This window comes from Lonchura striata, chromosome 2, assembly GCF_050655825.1.
Source record: "Lonchura striata isolate lonStrDom1 chromosome 2, ASM5065582v1, whole genome shotgun sequence".
Classification (NCBI taxonomy): domain Eukaryota; kingdom Metazoa; phylum Chordata; class Aves; order Passeriformes; family Estrildidae; genus Lonchura; species Lonchura striata.
Window position 1 is genome coordinate 68102317 of NC_140704.1, and position 18013 is coordinate 68120329.

At 42.5% G+C, this 18013-nt stretch overlaps 1 long non-coding RNA gene across 1 annotated transcript in view; it reads left to right on the forward strand.

The window, feature by feature from the left end:
- Positions 1-18013, forward strand: part of LOC146768289 (uncharacterized) — a 55339-nt gene that overhangs the window by 22532 nt on the left and 14794 nt on the right. Inside the window, exon 2 of the long non-coding RNA XR_014952724.1 lies at positions 6082-6151. This is a non-coding gene — a long non-coding RNA (uncharacterized LOC146768289). The remainder of the gene's footprint in view (positions 1-6081; positions 6152-18013) is intronic.

Genomic DNA, 18013 nt, shown 5'->3' on the forward strand with positions numbered 1-18013 from the left:
GCACTGGAAAGGATGCTGAGCCCAGATCTCTGCTGCAGAGTATCTACTCTGCGCCTTGCTGTCTTGAGTACCTGGGCATCTCTTCACTGGCCTGGGCTTCTGCCTGTGGCCCAGCAGGTGTCCTTCCAAAATGCCTGTGTTCCTCTGTTGGCTTTCTTCCTGTCCTGATTCTCTCTCCAGTTTCTCATAGGCAGCCCTGAAGCCTTTTCTCTCACTCACTGTTCTAGGCTAGTCACCAGCACAGTGGGATTGTGGTGGCATTCCAGGCACTAGCTTTCCCAAATTACAGTTTAAAAGCAGCAGCAGGAGCCCTGTGAGCAGTGCTGCTCAACAAGGGAAAATGCTACCCATAGGGCCAGGAGAGATGCACACTCAGCTCCCAGCTCCCCTCAGGACTCAGCTTGGTGGGAGCAGGGAACAGCTGCCTCTCACAGATGCACGTCTGCTCCTCCTTCCCCGTCCTCCTGGGGGCCATTGGAAATCTTTGCGTGATATCTTTGACACCTGTTGGTACAGCCTGTTGACCCCTCTACCTGATAACACAGATCCTATTGCGTAACTGAAAATTCATTGGTGTGTTTTCTGCTTCTCAGCCAGCTTTATGTTGAGTTTTTTTTCTCCTTCACCTTAATCTGTTTTCCCTCTCATCCTATTCTTTGTTTGTAAGGGAAGTTTCATAAATGAAAACAGAGACATACCATTGCCTTTATTCATTGTTTTTTATCACTTATCTAGATACAAAGGTTATAGATTAAAGAGGTTAGAGGTCACAGTTTAAAGAGGCATAGATTTTATCTAGCAAAGTTGAGCTGTCTTTCCCCTACCTTGCTTAAATTTACTTTGTATTAAACTTTTGCAGAAGGCAGAGAAATAATAAAACAAGTAAAGTGTAAGGGAAGTGAATATTGCTTTATGAGAACTTCAGAACATTTGAATAGCAAGAATGACACCAGGTTACTTTTGTACTGGCTCCTGGCCAGACCAATAAAGTCCCACCCAGCAAGAAATACTCTGTTTTTGCTGCTAACCCATGCAATCCTTTTGGAATTGGTGGGTTTGCACAAAAAAAGGTAAGTCAGGGCAGGATTTGAGCCCTTCAGGAAATTTTGAACCAATTGCTTGATCATTGCATTGCTCATGCTGCAGAGCAGGAACTCAATTAAGTTGGCATTTACTGTGCGCAGGAACACCTACGCTCCTTTTTAGGCCTCTGACACTGGACAGCTGTAACACTGTATTGAATTGTAGGCAGCACTCTTAAACAGTGCTGCTTTTTAGATTGGGCATTTCAGGGAGTTAACACTGCTCTGATGTTTAATTTGAACCTTCTTTTCTAGTTTCGTATTCTCCTTTGCAGTCAAAGGATTTCTGATACTTCTCTAACACAAACAATCAAGGAGCCTGGTTTGCTTTTGCCTGAAATTCAGGAATTATTCAAGTCTCCTTATCAAGATAATTCAATAAGCTCTTCCTGTTCAAAATCGCCCAGTTGAATGGCCTACGGTATCTGTTCCTTCTGTTCCCTTTTTTCCTGCCTGCCTGCCTTCTTCTTCCTCTCTGTTTCTCTACACCAGTTCTAATTATTTTACACTCAAATGATAAATGAGTTTCAAATAATTAGAGGTGGTATAAAAGACCACAGCTGGGAGATTTATGCCAGCCGAGCCATCCGAACAAAGAGCCTTCTGTGGGTATCGTTTTTCTCTCTGGACTTTGAAGCCCTGTTCTGCTGTCTCCACCTTCAAAGAGCTATATCATTTTTAACCCACATAATTTTATTCTCCTTTTCCATACCTGGGCAATGTCACAGGCCCTTATTAAGGAGCAGACCAAATGTCAAAGTTTTGTTGTAAATCAGCAGGAAGCCAGTAACAAGTAGGGGTGAGAGGGCTCAGGGGAGGCCCTATGCAAGGACCCAAGTCAGATGTGCTGCCAATTCATTAGAAAAGAGTGCTGTAAAAGATAAACCACCTCCAACTTTCTTTAGGACAACTTAGTAACAATAACAACATTGGATTACTTTTGCATGGGCCCCTGGCCAGACTGGTCCTGTCATCTGGAAATAAAGGTAAATCTGTCTGACTTCTGCAAATGCTAAGCAGTGTTCTTGCCTGCTGCTAAATTGCTTAAGAAAATGTATTATTTTTTAAAGTCAGATAAATAAATAAATGGGCATCCAGGACAAGAACATGCTGAGAAAGAAGCTTTGAGAGAGAATGTGTTATTGATGATTCTCTTTTCTTTTTCATACTCTCCTGGCAACTTCCTATAAAGTTTGAAAGGAGAGAAACTTGTCCTATCATAAAACAACACAGCTGAAACCCCTCCTTCTCTCTGAGGCTCAAGCAAGGGCTTCATGCTCTGGCTGCAAAGAGCTTCTGCTGAATCAGAGCAATGTTTTGCTGTCTAACAATTGAAAGACAAGTTGCAAGTTGAAGTGAAAACTGGTTTGGGTTTTTTTCCTCATCAGAGTAGGACCTTCAGCTGTGCACAAGCATTGCCATATGACTACAGGAGGGGAGTGAGACATGAGGTGGAGAGGTGGGTTTAACACAGAAGTATTTGATGCAGACCTGTGGAAACTGTTTCCCTGGGAAAGCCTCCTGGGCGCTCCAGTTCTAGTGTATGTGGTGATGGTAAAGATGTAAATACTTGTCTTGTATCTTTTCTTGTTCAGCTGTAAAAACTAAGGTGAAAGGCAACAATTAATATTTAGGGGAATGCCTAATGTGATTTTTGATATCTTAGCTGAGAAGCAGGTGAAGACAGCTTTGGTTTCTCAGAGAGATGGAATGGGAGAAAGGGTGGCCCATGACCACACCGTCTCTTTCCCTCAAGGCTTTGTTTTGCTTTTTTGTTTGGTTCTTTGTTTGGTGTTTAGGCTGTAATCTCACTATGCCAGATCCCTTCAAGTCCTTTGTAGATCTACTAGTGTGATGCTGTGTTGCTGCAACCTATGAGAGGGTGCTGTCTGCTGCAGGAGTAGTTATCAGTGACTATCAGTATTTTCACAGTGAAAAAAGTGTATCTTAAAACAGTTCATTTCTCTCCTGAGCTTTTCCACTATAACTTACCTCGCTTTACCAGCTGCTGGAAAATCAGAACTGAGAGCAGTGAGTGTGAGAGAGGGATGTATCTTCACTTTCTCCAGGATGAAGCCACAAACTCCTTCTCAGTTCACTGGAACAACTGTGTTTATGCAACTTAGCATGGGAACACAACCAGAGTTTTTCCTCTCACTTTTCAGCCAGGAAGGATGAGCAAACACACATCATAGAAACAGAGTATTTTGTGAATGTTGCCTGGAACATGGGCACTATGTACAACAGTTTTGATCACAGTAAAACAATTGCCATGAAGATGTGCCATTCACATTTGATTGAAATCATAATTTTGAATCCTTTAGCAGAGTTATGGAACTGTATGTCCAGGCAGACAATTGAATGAAAGAAGAGCCCGTATTTTCAGGTACAGCAGCTTAATGGTCTATTGCTTTGGCATACAAAAATATGTAATCTGGAGAGAATGTAAGACAACACTATGAATCAGAATATGTGGGGTATTTCTTCCTTGCTGGTGCAAAAAATCCAATGAGCACAAAAGAGAATGAACATCTAAAATAAGTCTGTTATAGAGTGGCTATAGGAAGGAAGATCAGGTCTGTGGACTATGCTGAAGGCAAGAATTAATTTCAAACAAGGGAAGGGATGAAGCAGCCTGGCAAACTACACCTGCACAGAGGAGGCAGTGATGATAAAAGTAGAGGAGAAAGGGATGTAAAAAAGGAAAAGGAAAAACCCCACATTTGTCTCAGCAGGTCAATACTTCTAAAGCCACACTGTAAGACTGATGTCTTGTGGATATGATCCTCCAGAAAAATATCCCATACTTACATGTCTAAATTACATGTTCCAGTAAATGGCTGACTTGCCTGGATTCTGTTGCTTGGATCTTGTGTTTGTGCTACACTCAGGTATTCAATAATTGCATGTTACAGATTATGAAGCTCAAAGAAAGGCCATTTCACTGCACAAATGTTTGTGAGCAGTGTTGGTTAAACCCCTTTTGACTCTGGCTCTCTATCTCCAAACTATTTCTGAAGTTGTAAAAGAGTTCAGGGGGTACCCAGAGGGGTTTCTGAAGGCTCCACGTCTGGAAAACACTGCAAACATCATCACTGAATCAGTATTTCCATGGGCTGATAGCTGGTGTGCAAGCACAAGACCACCCTGGCAAGGTGTGATCTAAAAAAATAGGAGGATACTGAGGAAATTTTGTTAGCAGAGCAGTGCAAAATGATTTAACTCAGAAGTTTTTGTAATCTTGGCCAAACACATTTACAACATCTAGCTCGTTCTCTAGTTAGGTGGTCTGGAGACTGAAATCATCCTGGGGGCCAAAATATGAAATATTTGGGAATGCTGGCAGACTACATGCAACTATTCATGCTTCTTGTTTATCTCACAATGTTTCTTTGCATAATGATTGGGAAAGGGTGAAATAAACACAGCAATATTTGAAACAATAGAATGTTTTATATTGAGACATTACTGACCCCCATTTAGATTTTTAGCAACAAGGCAAAACGGTTGCTTTAGAGATAATAGTACTTTTTTTTACATTGGATATGTGTCCAAGAGCTCTTTCTCTGCTTGCAGCACCACTTGGGAGGAAATAGAAATGCCTTTGCTGGCTGAAATCCTGCCCAAGTTTGGGTTTTTTTTTTTAGCTCAGAGTGTCACTTCTCTTGCTCTTGCAGCAGACAGAAGGTAGCCCATACAAGAGATCTATTGCAAATACAAGCTGTTGCAAACACATTTGTCCAGCAATTCCAGACAAATTTTCCGTCATATTTTCCAAGTCCATGGAGATGGTGTGGTTTTTACTATGGGCAGAGAGGTGTCAAAAATGCTCAGCCTGTTTGTGGACATGTACAAAGCACCCACAAGGCTGCACACAAAATAGCTGAGGTGCCCATGGGCAGCACTCAGGGGTACATAGCAGTGTTCTGGGTACTCACAGAACAGAGGGAATTTGTTGCTGTGACCAGCACAGTGTCTCTCAGGCACATATTTTGTCCTCAAAGTGCCCTCCTGCTTATGTGGTTTCTATTCAAAAGAGACAGATCTATTATTGTTTAAATCACTGTGAGGGGGCCAATCTTCTCTTCTCTTCAATGTCCAAGTGCTTGGGCTGTTAATGGGAGAGTACTCAAGTGTCTCTACTTTCAATTAGTTTTCTTTAACTAAGAAGAAGTTTCAATACTGATTTTTGGAATCCCATACACAAAAACATTCCATACACTTTTAATACAAGTATGATAGGCCAAATTCTGTTCAGGGTCTAGAAAAATGTGGCCATTCTGGCTTTGATGAGTGTGCATACTGCATAAATCTGCATGAAACGTGGCTCACTCTGCTTATTCACAAGTCCAGTGATACATTTTGCACTGAGGGAGAGAATCAACAACTTGCATATACATCCAGGGATTTAGCTGAGTGCATCACCACATACAGACACCAGAACTCACATACTCAGGGCAAATTCTAAGCGCACAGTTTATGCCACTTCTTGCCAAATCTTCTCTTGCAAGGAAATGAAATTATTTCCAAAACTGCAAATTAATAATTAATATCCTGTCAAGAAATTAATATTTTCCTCAAAGTGTTTTGAGGTAGCACCTGATCCTGCAAACAGCTGTATTTTCATGTAAAGCAGGTTGCAGACTCAGGGCATTCCTTGCCATGTCAAATAATCATTATCTTTTCAACAATATAAGGGGAATCTGTTGTTTTGTTTTAGTTTTTTTTCCTGCTCGCTTTTGCGCACTGTAGAGCACTTGGATGTTCATTAACATACATGTCCCTTCCAATTTCACTCTCATTTGCACTATGTTAACAGCTACTTTTTCATCTTTGCTCAGACAAACGATGGCCTTTGTAACCAGGAATAAAATTAGTCGCAAGTGGAAACCTGTTTTAATGAGGCCAAATTGTTATTTAACTCCAAATGTGTACAGTATTTTTTGTCTAAATCTCCTTTAATCCCTCCCTAGTATTAATTATATCTTGTCATAAACAGGCCTTGGAAATGCTTGCTCCTTCAGCTGAGTTCAAAACAGAGCCTCATGCCAGACCACCACATTAGTAAGGTAAAATAAAAAAAAAGGGGGGAAGGGGGGAAGCTCCTTTTGTCTAATTTTTCCAAAACTTCTGATTAAAATAAATGAGATCACTGGAATTTATATAGGCAGATTTGGCAGTTCCTCTATATTTATTAAAACTGTGGCATAAATCAAAACTGAGACTCTCCAAGAATGTGTTATTTGTTATCAGAGTAATTATGTGTTAGTGACTCACACATGAATAAGGTACTTCTGTTACAGCTGTTTATTAGAGTTTTCTTGGCTTCCATTTCTTGCTCTGCCACTGCCTTGCTTCATAACCTTAGGGAAGTTTCTGTGTTTTGATTAATTCAAATTATGTATATGTATATGGCTGTACATAAACACAAAACTATATAAATATGTAATAATTTCTTGCTAAAAGAACATTTCAAAATGCTGTAAAAGACAAAATGGGGATGACCTAGAGACTTTACTTGTTAGCATACCTTCTTTATTTAACTGTATTCATAAGCCAGAGATGTTCAGGTAACATACAGGCAGTATGGAGTTACAATTCATGGAGCAACATGAATTTTTAGGTGAAGCAGCAACTATGTCTCATACCTTCCCCTCTCCCCACTACCCCAAATGACTTATTCACAATGACAACAAGAAGGTATTGTTTCTTCATTAACCCAGCAGTTCTTGCCCACTTAGAGAAAGAATTTGGAAAACTATGTGTTGTTACAGTGCCATCTGGTGATTCCAGCATACAAGTGGGTGAAGTTGCTCATCGCTGTTACTACTGCTCTGCATTACTTAGCATACTTCCTCAGGCAGCTTGTCTTGCTGATTTTTTTTAACTCTTTAGCATTTTAATGCATAGGAAATTTCAACAAATGGCAATCAAAACATTTCCCAAATGTACTCCTAATCAAGTTTATCAGTACCGGTTTGATTTTGAGAAATTGAAGGTAAAGCAAAGGAAAAAAGTATTTCCTAAAAATTTATAATTCATCAGAAGCCTGATTATTCTGGTGCTGCACCCCTGGACAAAGGGATATGCTCTTTTTGGTACCCAGGAATTGCTGTAGGTGTGTTGTTAGCATCCCATATGCATTTGCATGGCACCTGACTCTTTCAAGGTGATAAGCAAATATTATTGACTACCAGTTCTCAGTGAATTGGAGAAGCCTGGTCCCTGTTTTATACATGGAAAAATGAATGGAGATGTTTGTTTGAGATGAGTCTTGAACAGAGCTGGAGTTAGAGCTCTGTGTGTCTGTTTCTCTTTTACTGCCTGAGAACTGGACATGCTGTCCCTCAGGTTGTACACTTTTGTGATAATGTGGTGTAATGCTGGTTTGGACCCTGGCATGCCTCTTTTGTCAGGTTTTTTGGTCACTTTTCCCATTTTCCCCTCTCAGAATAAGAATAATGATTGCTTGGTTCCTCTGTAATAATTAAGTATTTATGTATAATTTCATTTAATAGACAATTAGGAGTTTCCCCCAGTCTGGGGGATCTTTTGAGGATGGTCTTATGTGCAGTCCTCATGCAAAAATGGAATAGCTACTAGTAAAATTTAGCACTTAGTGTGCCTCTGAAGCTTCAGATTCTTGCCTGAGAAGTTCACATAACTGCAATGACTGTTTCCTTCATTTTAAAATAGATTGAAACAAAACGAAGAATCCTGTTGCAAGCAGAATACCAGTTGGCCTTTAAAAATATTTTGCATGCTTTATTAATTTAGGCAGAGGCATATAAAATTCCAAATTTTGAGTATGAATAAATATTGAAAAGCAGTAACAAATCCACCGTTTCCCTTCCATCTTTTGATCACCTATAGGGGAAGGAGACCATTTCTCACTCTTTCTTGTTCACTTATCCCAGAGGAAGTGCAGTCCCCTCTCCTTCCACTCAGGTGTTAGCCTTTGTCTCCTCTGAAAAGCAGCAGTTCTCTCCATCCTGAATATCTGCAGCGCCAGCTCACTGTCCTCGCATTCAGCTCAGCTCCAGCCTGCTGTGAATGTGGTCTTGAGGCAAGAGGTGTTTTTGGTCTTCTCCCAAATCCTCCTGGAAAGTCAATGTCCACTCCTTAGAGTCTGCAGGTGAGGGTATCACAGCTCAAGGTGCCAGTGGCCACTCTTCCATGGAAATGGCATATGGTAGAAAAGACTGTTCATATAGTTGCAATGGATATGAACCAAAGGGCATTTTTAGAAACACATTCCCAAGAGCTAATAAAAATATATGGTATATATGCTTCAAAAACTGAAGAAAGTAGTCAGAAGCAAAAAAGGTGTGATATCTGCAGGCAGGGCCAGCTCTGAGAAGAGTTTGCTGTTTAATTGGCCAAGTTAAACAAGATACAATTAGGGCTAACATGGTCTCCTAGGATTCATAAACCCTTATTTGGAAATTTTGGGGAGATGGTGGGGAAGCAGTGGCTTTAATTGTATCTTGTTTAACTTGGCCACTTTAATCACTTACACTTCTCTGACTTGGCTTCTTTCATAGATGTCACACCTTTGAACAGCTGACTAGCCTTTCTTTTTTCCCTTAATTTAACTTTTTCTCTATATTAAGTGCTGCAAATCAGATGGAAGCCACATTTGTTTTCAATTTCTTGTATAACCAGATATGAATAATATTGTTATTATAATGGCTCAAGTTCTCTGTAATTTTTATTCTTGATAACAAAAGTCTTCTCTGCCATTCACAGAAATATGGAATAGAAGCATAACATTTTCTAGGTCAGAAAAGGCCTTTAAGATCATCAAGTCCAACCATTAACCCACAACTGCAAAGTCCACCACTAAATCATGTCCCTGATGCCACATCCACATGTGTTTTAAATACCTGCAAGGACTGTGACTCAACTGCTTTCCTGGTCAGCCTGTTTTAATGCTTGGCAACCCTTTCCATGAAGAAACCTTTCCTAATATCCATTCTAAACCTTCTCTGGTGCAACTCGATCCCATTTCCTCTTGTCCTGTCACTTGTTACCTGGGAGAAGAGACCGACCCCCACCTGGCTGCAGTCTCCTTTCAGGCAGCTGTAGAGAGTGATAAGGTCCCCTCTGAGCCTCCTTTTCTCCAGGTTAAACACCCCCATCTCCCACAGTTGCTCCTCATAGTACTTGTGCTCCAGACCCTTCACCAACTCCTGACATGCCCTTCTCTGGACACACTCCAGCCCCTCAATATCTTTCTTGGGATGAGGGGCCTAGAACTGAGCGCACCACTCGAGGTGTGTCCTCACCAATGTCAAGTACAGGGGACAATCACTGCCCTGGTCCTGCTGCCCACACTGTTCCTGATACAGACCAGGATGCCACTGGCTTTCTGGGCCACTTGGACACACCCTGGCCCTTGTTCAGCACTGTTAAGTAGCCCCACCATGTCCTTTTCCACTGGGCAGCTTTCCAGCCCCTCTTCCCCAACCCAGTGTTGTTGCATGGGGTTATTGTGACTCACGTGTAGGCTCTGGGACTTTACCTTGTTGAACCTCATGCAATTTGCCCCATACCCGTTCCAGCCTGTCCAGAGCCCTCCATAGAGCCCTCCTGCCCTCGAGCAGATAAGCACTCCTGCCCAACTTGGTGGTATTGGCAAGCTGACTGAGGATGTACTCAAGCCCCTCATCCAAGTTGTTAAGGATATTAAGCAGCATATATCCCCAGTGAAACAGCACGTGTGACTGGACACCCCCAGGATGTAACTCTCTTCAATACCACTCAATACTAGCTGTCCTGCCTGTGCCTGTGACGGCACTCAGGATGATCAGTCCACGACCTTCCCCAGCACTGAGGTCAGGCTGACAGGCCTTTAGCTCTCCAGATCCTCTTTACAGCACTTTTCATACATGGATGTCATATTTGGTAACCTCCAGTCAATGGGACCTCCCCCTCCAGCCAGAACTGCTGGTAAATGACAGGAAGTGGCTCCATGAGCACTTCTACCAGCACTTCCCTCTTCCCCTTGGGTGAATCTGATCTGGCTCTATTGACTTTTGTGTGTGTGTGTCTAAGTGGTGTAACAGGTCACTGATCATTTCCCCTGGGATTATGAAGGCTTCATCTTGCTACCAGTCCCTGTCTTCCCACTCAGGGGATTCAGTACCTGGAAAACAACTGAGGTTACTATGAAAGAAGGCATCAAGTACCTTAGCCTTTATCCTCATCCTTTGTCGCTATGTTTCCTGCTGCATCCAAGAAACGATGGAGATCCTCCTAAGCCCTCCTTTTACTCTCAACAGCAGCCAAGAAGCAGCTCCACTAATCATGCACAGACTCATTGCATATTTGTGCTGTACCCAGGGGCAATAGCCACTTTCCATACCTTCTGCTCTCCACGTCAGCCAGTAACTGAAATTACTGATCCATTAACTTCTCTGCCAGCACGAGACTGTGGCAATCCATATGGGTGAGATAAGGTGATTGCTATGAGCTTCCTACATGTGCCTACCTGTTAGACACAGCTGAGACAGTTAACACTGGAAAAGCAAGAATTGGGTGCCAAAATCCAAAACTATTCAGATCAATCCTCCAGACGTACCTCACTACGCCTGTTCTGACACACTGTGATTTTCCCTGTGTGCACATGCTGCTGTAGAGCTTTGACTATCAAGAGGTTCAAACTTTTGTGTGATGTTCTTCACAGGGTTTTCCTAATCAAACCAGTTCCTCTCTCTACTCACAGCAACTGCATATATTCAGGGACATGTGGTCTGAACAGCCTAAGCCGTGGGGGAGAATGGAAGCATGAGACTTTTGGCTAACCTCTTCCTAGGGCAACATTTTCACCACTGGAGGCCAGAGAAATGTTTATCAGGGAAGACTGAGCACAGCTGATCCTGCCTTGGGGCAAGGCTCTGGACCAGGGTCTCCTGAGCACCATAAAACTCTGTGGTTTTAAGATTTCTGAATGGAAATATTTTGATTTGGACTTTTTTTTTTACTGGTCAGGTCTTTCCTTTCAAAGGAAAACTTCAACAAATTCAAATTTTCTTTGTAAGGAAGTTAGTCATAAGTAGACTTCAATTTTTCTAACTGGTGCTGTTTTATGAGGGAACAACAAATCCCCCTACAAGACTAGGGATCGAGTTTATCAATTCCTCTTGTCAGACACATGGTTTGGCCCCTTTAAGGCTCAGAATGTCATTTAAGGCTCTAGTTAAGCTGAACTAATCACCTATGACTACTCAAAGTGGCAGTGTTACTCCTCCCTTACCTCTTTTATCCCTGGCTATCCATTCTCTCCCATCTGTTTCTGTCTGAGCCAGCAGTGAGCCACCTAAGTGGGCTGAACCAGCACCAAGTGCCTCTCCCCTTGCAGTGCAGCTATTTTCCTCCCATCTAAGCCCCTTAAACCAGCTTGCCATGAGGTCAAAAGTAAAAAGAGCCAACAGCCTGCAGACACAAGGAACATGGAGGATGGAGAGCGGGATGCCTCTCCATGGACTGCTGTAACATAAAAATAGGGCACTTCATTAAATGTGTTAGATAAATTGGGCCCTGACCTTTTGGCAAAATCTGCACGTGAAGGTGTCAGTCCTTCAGGGCATAAAGTGAATGCCCATCCATTTATTCCTGGCTCTGGGACAAGCCATAGGGAAGAGGCAGTTTGGGAATGAAATGAAAAGTGGTATGTTTGTTCTCCCCTGAAGAGTGGCTTTTTTGTAACATGTGATGTGTTAGTCATGTGAGCCAAATAGCCAAAGGTAAAAGAAATTACCAGTGCTGCTGATGGAACTGCATTTATAAAAGCAGTGTGTCTCTGGATTTTTCATTTTCTCTCTTCTTCTTTTCCTCAGGGAACAAAAAAACCAAAAACAACCAACCAAACAAACAAACAAAAAAACACAGGAATTTAAATATAAAGCCATGGATATTGTGAAATTTGAACTCAAAATTGATTCTTTCCAAAGTTAAGATTTCTCCTTCAGTGATAAATTTGCTATGGGATACATAAGTAGCATTTGCTATTATTTCCTTGGATTTTGATGGACAGGTGTGGTTTGGGATAGATTTGTCATTCCCAACGGTCTTGCTAGAGGAATGTGTGTGGGCAGATATATTGCAATGAAAACCAAAGGCCAGTATGCTTATAATAGGTATATATTATATATGATACACACCTCTGCGCCAAGCCTCCTAGTGAGACAAGGTTTCATGCAGTTCTCCTGGATTTACCCAGATTATTCAAACCAGTATTCTTCCACCACACTCATTCTTGGGAATGTTAGGAAGCAGGGCCCATTTTTGTTGAATCCAATGCCACAGCTCCCAGCTCCTTCTATTGTTCCTTTTGTCAGTGGCAAACTTTGGGATACCAAAGTAGAAAGAACAAGAAAAACAACCAGCTGAAAGATCCTGCTCATGGCAGGGAAGGGGGGAGGATGGGGAGGAAAGGGCTTTGAGTCACCTAGTGGTGTTTATATCTGCTTTTTCTTTTTTGTGTGTTTGTTTGTTTGTGTTGGTTCTGGTTTTGTTCTTCTGGTTCAGTAACGTGAAGGGGGACAAAGGGAGAAGAGATGAGAAAGCAATGGAAGGGTGTGGGGTCACAGAGGCATAGTCACATGCACCACTGTCACCTGCTCAGGAAGGACCTTATCTCACGAGTCCTGGATCAATTTGACTAATCTATTTTATCTCGCCATCTAATCTATCTGTTTCTGCTGAGCTATCCATCTGCCTCGTGGTATTGATCCCAACAGTTTTGTAATTGTATTTATAAAATGCCCTTTCACCCTCCTGGGAAGAGGGGTCTTGTGTAAAGGCAGATGGGGGAGCAAGGGGTGGAAATAACACACTCCACTGCTCCTGATGACAAAGCCCCGGGCACCCGCTACAAGCCCTCATTCTTGTACATTCCTTCCTCCTTGTGCAGCCCTTCCTCATCACCCTGGCTTCAAAGCCCTGGAGACAAACACACCAGGGGAGCCCAGGGCAGTGTGCAGTGGCAGAGGGATGACCACCAGAAGCAAAGCCATTTGCAGAAAATGGAGCAGTGTCTCATTCCAGCCCTGTTCCAAGCTGAAATACATCTGCTTCCAACAGTTAGCTAGAGAAGGCTGGAACTGCCAGATCATCTGAGGGAAGATAAAGTGAAGGAAGAAGTATGATATTTGTGATTTGGAAGGAAACGGCTTTTTATCCCCACACAAAATCAAATTTAATCCCGAGATGTGCAGTGACACCTTCCAAGAGTAAACAGATCTTTAGAGAGGCTCAGGAGCATCCTCTGGGTAGATAATCTGCATGGCAACAGAGCCTCCTCCTGACTGCAGAACCAGCTGCCACGTGAAACCCTCAGCAGTTTGCTGTGGTTCTTTCTGTTCATCCCTATTTAGACAGGAACCTGTTCTCTGCACGTGGTTGGGCATTTTATTTAGAAATCAGTGCATGTTACTTTGAAATCAAAACTTATTTCAGTCCTAAATTTGCCTACATTGACCTCCACACTTTTTAACCATAGAAAACACTGTATACCAGCAAAGTTTCCTGCATGATGAATTGCGTGTGTGTGTGTGTTCATGCCTATGTATTCTCCTCATTTTCCATCTCTGGAGTGTGTCATGTCTCACCTCTGCAATTTCTGAGGACACTAAAGGACACTGGGGTCACACTGGTCTCTGTTTACAGGGATCTTTCCAACTTCTTCCTAAGCAGGAAGTGCTTTCTGATTAGCCTCATTTTTTTCACATCAGTATAAAGCTTTTATCGTGTATTTGTTGTGCAGGAATAATTTGCCAAACTGTGGAGACCTACTGCTTCCACTCAGCACTATTTCCATGTGCAAAGCACAGGAACTTCTGAATTACACATTGGATAGACACAGGGATTGCAGGGAACACTGTAGGCATAGCCCAAGTGTTCCCAACTCAGAGCACTGAAAAAGGCTGGTTCACAGGGATGCAGGGGCACCAGGCTGCCTTGTGCAGCAAAGTGTGCTTGCCACGCTCTCCTGCTGCTGGTTAAGTGGCAGAGGGAAAGGTTTAATTTGCTGTGTTTGGAGACAGCCTTTGAATACAGGCTGCAACCAGGCAAGGTCTGTGTGAGACTCTACAGAGCCGTGTATTTGTCAGCTTGGGTTTAGAAATATCCCAGCGATTGCAGCAAGGGATCCTGAGCAAGCTAAAAACACTTTTCATTTCCTGTAACACCTAAAAGTCCCTTTTAAATTCTGTCAAATTCCTTTGCTCATGGAAAGATTATGTAGCCCATTAAGTAGCCTATTACCCCTCTCCTGGCTCCTGTTGGAGACACAGAAGCTGGCAGCCAGTGTAGGACCAGGTCTTCTGGCTATGGAGCAGGATTGTTGCTGTGAAGGATTACCTCTAGCCCTGTAGGAGAGGGTCACATTTCCCCATCTGTTTATGACTTGTTCTGCCCTCAGTTATGTGTCTGCCTTTCATTAGCAAGTGTGCAAATAACATTGCATTTAAAAACATTATTCAAATATGTTAGTTGTCTAAAACTGGCATTTATAATGCAATTTCATCAAAGTTATATATTGACAGTGCAACACTTTCAAAGGGCCTTTCTGATTAACAAGGTTCAGTATAGTTCCTCTGATTCCCCTGGTTCTGTTTTAAGAGAGGGAATAAAATGCTATGGAACTTGAAACAGCTGAAATCGTAATTTTCCAATATTGTCTGCAGCGCTGTTCTGAGGAAGCAGAGGCTGTGATCAGCAGAACGCCTGCCCCAGAGAGGGGTACAGCTGGCAGGGTGGTACAGTGGCCAAATGACACTTTGGCTGCTCCTGCTTCCATCTGAGCCTTGGGGACCATGGCAGTGCCAGGTTCCTGCCTGAGCCGATTCCATGCACCCACAAATCACCTTTGCTCCCTCAAAGAAGTACAGAAGCTCCATGAGATGGGAATTAGTGTTTGTATTCCAGCACCCACGGCAGCTGCTCAGTTCTTGATATCTCTCCAGGTGAAAACAAGATTGCATGTGCTGTATTTTCACCAAAGAGCTCCCCTTGCCCCATGTTCTGGCAGTTCATGCACGAAACATGTGAGCTCCTCAGGACACCTGAGTGAAGCTCAGAGTCTCCAAACAGTGAAACAACAGATTTTCTGGCCAAGTGGAAGAGCAGATAGAGGCAAAAAATACATTATGTGGGCTGGGCAAGGGAGCTGGTGATGTGGACTCTGGTCTCCTGTTAGAGATGATTCTGTGAGTGCAACCTGAGTTGTATCCCTGCAGGCACATAATGGAAAAGGAGATTACTTTTGATTTTGTCAGTTAGAGGTAGATGGCACCCCTACATCCAAGTCACACTCTTCCCTCTGCCACACACAGGATAAACTGGTAGGAACACTGTAACTCCTTTCATTGTCACAGCCATGGATTTACCTGGAATTTTAATTGCAGATTTTTAGTTTTGTTTTGTTTTGTTTTGTTTTGTTTTGCTGAAATTATTTTTACTGGTTTGCTTCTCTTACCCTCCACCAGCACATTCCACAGGGACTAGCAGCATATCATCACACTGGCTCACCTGGAGGAAAGCTTTGGAAGAAGGGAACTGAAATACAGAGAGCAGTGTCTGCTCTTTTACTTAGGCAATAAATCTACTGCTTTATTATTGCAATTGGGAAACTCGGAGCCAAATTCTTTGCTAGCAAAACATTGGCTTCGATGGAGTTCAGCCAGCAGAGAGTTTAGTTTCCTGTTTTTGTTCCAAATCGAAGACTCTGCTTGGCCCAATTGTTGTCGTTGTTTTGCTAGTTAGCTGTTTTAATTTAAAATAATTATGTGTTGTGGGTTTGTTGTTTTTTTGTTTGAGGTTTTTGTTGATGCTGTTGTTGGGGTTTTTTTGTAATTTCTTCTTCACACATCACTTTGTTTGTAGCAGTCAGAAATAAAAGAAGATGATGGTATTGCTACATATCCCCTGCTTTGTTCAGGAGTTATGAAACTCGAGGTTTCATCCAAAGGGAAGGCTTAGCCCAGGCTGAGCCCACCTTGGCGTGACCTGCTGCCCAGGTAGGTGAACACATTACCAGCCCAGGGATGAGTCTGCAGCTGGTTCTTGCAGGAGACCCTGGGTATCAGCTGGGTTTTCTAGTGCCCCAGCAGCCACCCAGAAAGCCTCCTCTCAGCCCTCAAAGAGTGGCAGAAATGTAACTCACAACTTGCCAAGGCAAGCCCCATCCCTCAGGTACCTGGCATTAAGACGCTGAAGATGTTTGCTCCAGGGGCTGTTATTAACTCTCTGCTTGTACAGGGGCTGGCACCTGAGGGTCCCAGCCTAGTTGGGGCCTGTAGCTATTCCTGCAGTGCAATTAAGCAGAGGTTTAATGTAAACTGCTGCCAGCATTGGGTTAGGTACCAAAGTGAAAGGACACCTTGTGAGACATTTTTGAGAACAAAAAGAACAAAGTTTTAAACTCCTGTTAAACAAAGAGACAGCTTTCAGAGAGGTTATGCAAAACAAATAAAAAACAATTTGTTTGGGGAAGTAGCTATCTCATGAGCAAGCTAAAGCTAAATGTAAGCCAGAGACAGGAGCACAGCCATCTTGTCTGTGTGCTCTCAGCCAGCTGCAGGCTGCCTTATTCCTAATTCTTGCTATGGCAGGCTTTGGGAAAACAACTTGCTGTGTTTTAGTACACCAAAATTAACATCATCACTGTCCTGTAAATATATGTCAGAGAAGGACTAGAGCAAATGCTCATAAATATTACACCCTGCTGTTCGTCCATTTCTTCATCATACTCAAGTCTGGAATCCCCTGGGGATTTCCACATTCACCTCACCTAGAAGAAGGAAGGACACAGGAGCAGGCCTTGCCCCTAACCGAGGTCCTGAGCACCAGCCAAACTTCTGGGCCTCTCCATCTTCCTGTCCTTTGAAACAAGCAAAACAGCTGGAATCCCATGTCACAGGCCACGCGAACTTTTGGAGTATGTTTTCACTGGTGCAGCATTGATTTTACTGGGATCAATGTAAATATTATGTTAGCTTGCAACTGCTAATTATACCAGCGTAAACTTAATTTATGGTGATGATCACAGTCCTAATGCTGTGCTGCTGCCAACCCTCACAACTGATGCTTTGAGACATCATATAAACCCAGCCATTAGCAATCAAGTAAATGCTCCCATTACATATCACTGATATTGGCTGAAGAACTTTTTAATTGACTTAGGATTTGTAATAGATGATGCAGACTGTGTGTTTAAGTTCAGGATTCTTTTTCATGTTTTATATCTGCTGCTGCTTAGATAGATACTGGTCTTAGAGTAAACAGTATAACATTACGTGTTTGAAATTGAAAAGACTGAGTTTGTTTCACTTGGAAAGAAGATAAAAAAGAAGGCTCAAGAGAAAACTCTGTGAAGGAATGAACAGCACAGGAAAAGTTAAATGGGAACATCTCTTCCCCACCTGCAAAAATAAAACTACTGAAACAGTCATTGAAATGAAAAGGTGGTAAATTCAAAAGTGGTAAAAGGGTTTTTCCCTGTAAACAGAAAGTGAAAATTTGGTTACTTGAGAAATCACTAAGGTCAGTAATTCAGGAACTTTCAGATATGGATTGCATATTTATATGTTAAAGACTACCAAGACAGGCTATACTTAAAGCTCATGCTCCCAGGAATGTAAAGCTTTGGGATCCTGTGGCTTAAACTGCTCTCTAACAAGCCTGGAATCAGGCTGATATCTTCACAGAGGCTGGATTAGACAATAGGGGTTTTCTTATCCCTTTCCACTGAAGCATCCAGCAACAGCCATAAGGAGAATTAAAAATGAAAAGCACACCACCAAACAAAAAAAAAAAAACCCTCCTGCCCTCCCCCCCTCAAAAAAAAACAACCCACACCAAAAACACACAAAAAGCCCCCGATGCATATAACAAACAAACAAACTAAATGGCTTTCAGTCCTGGAA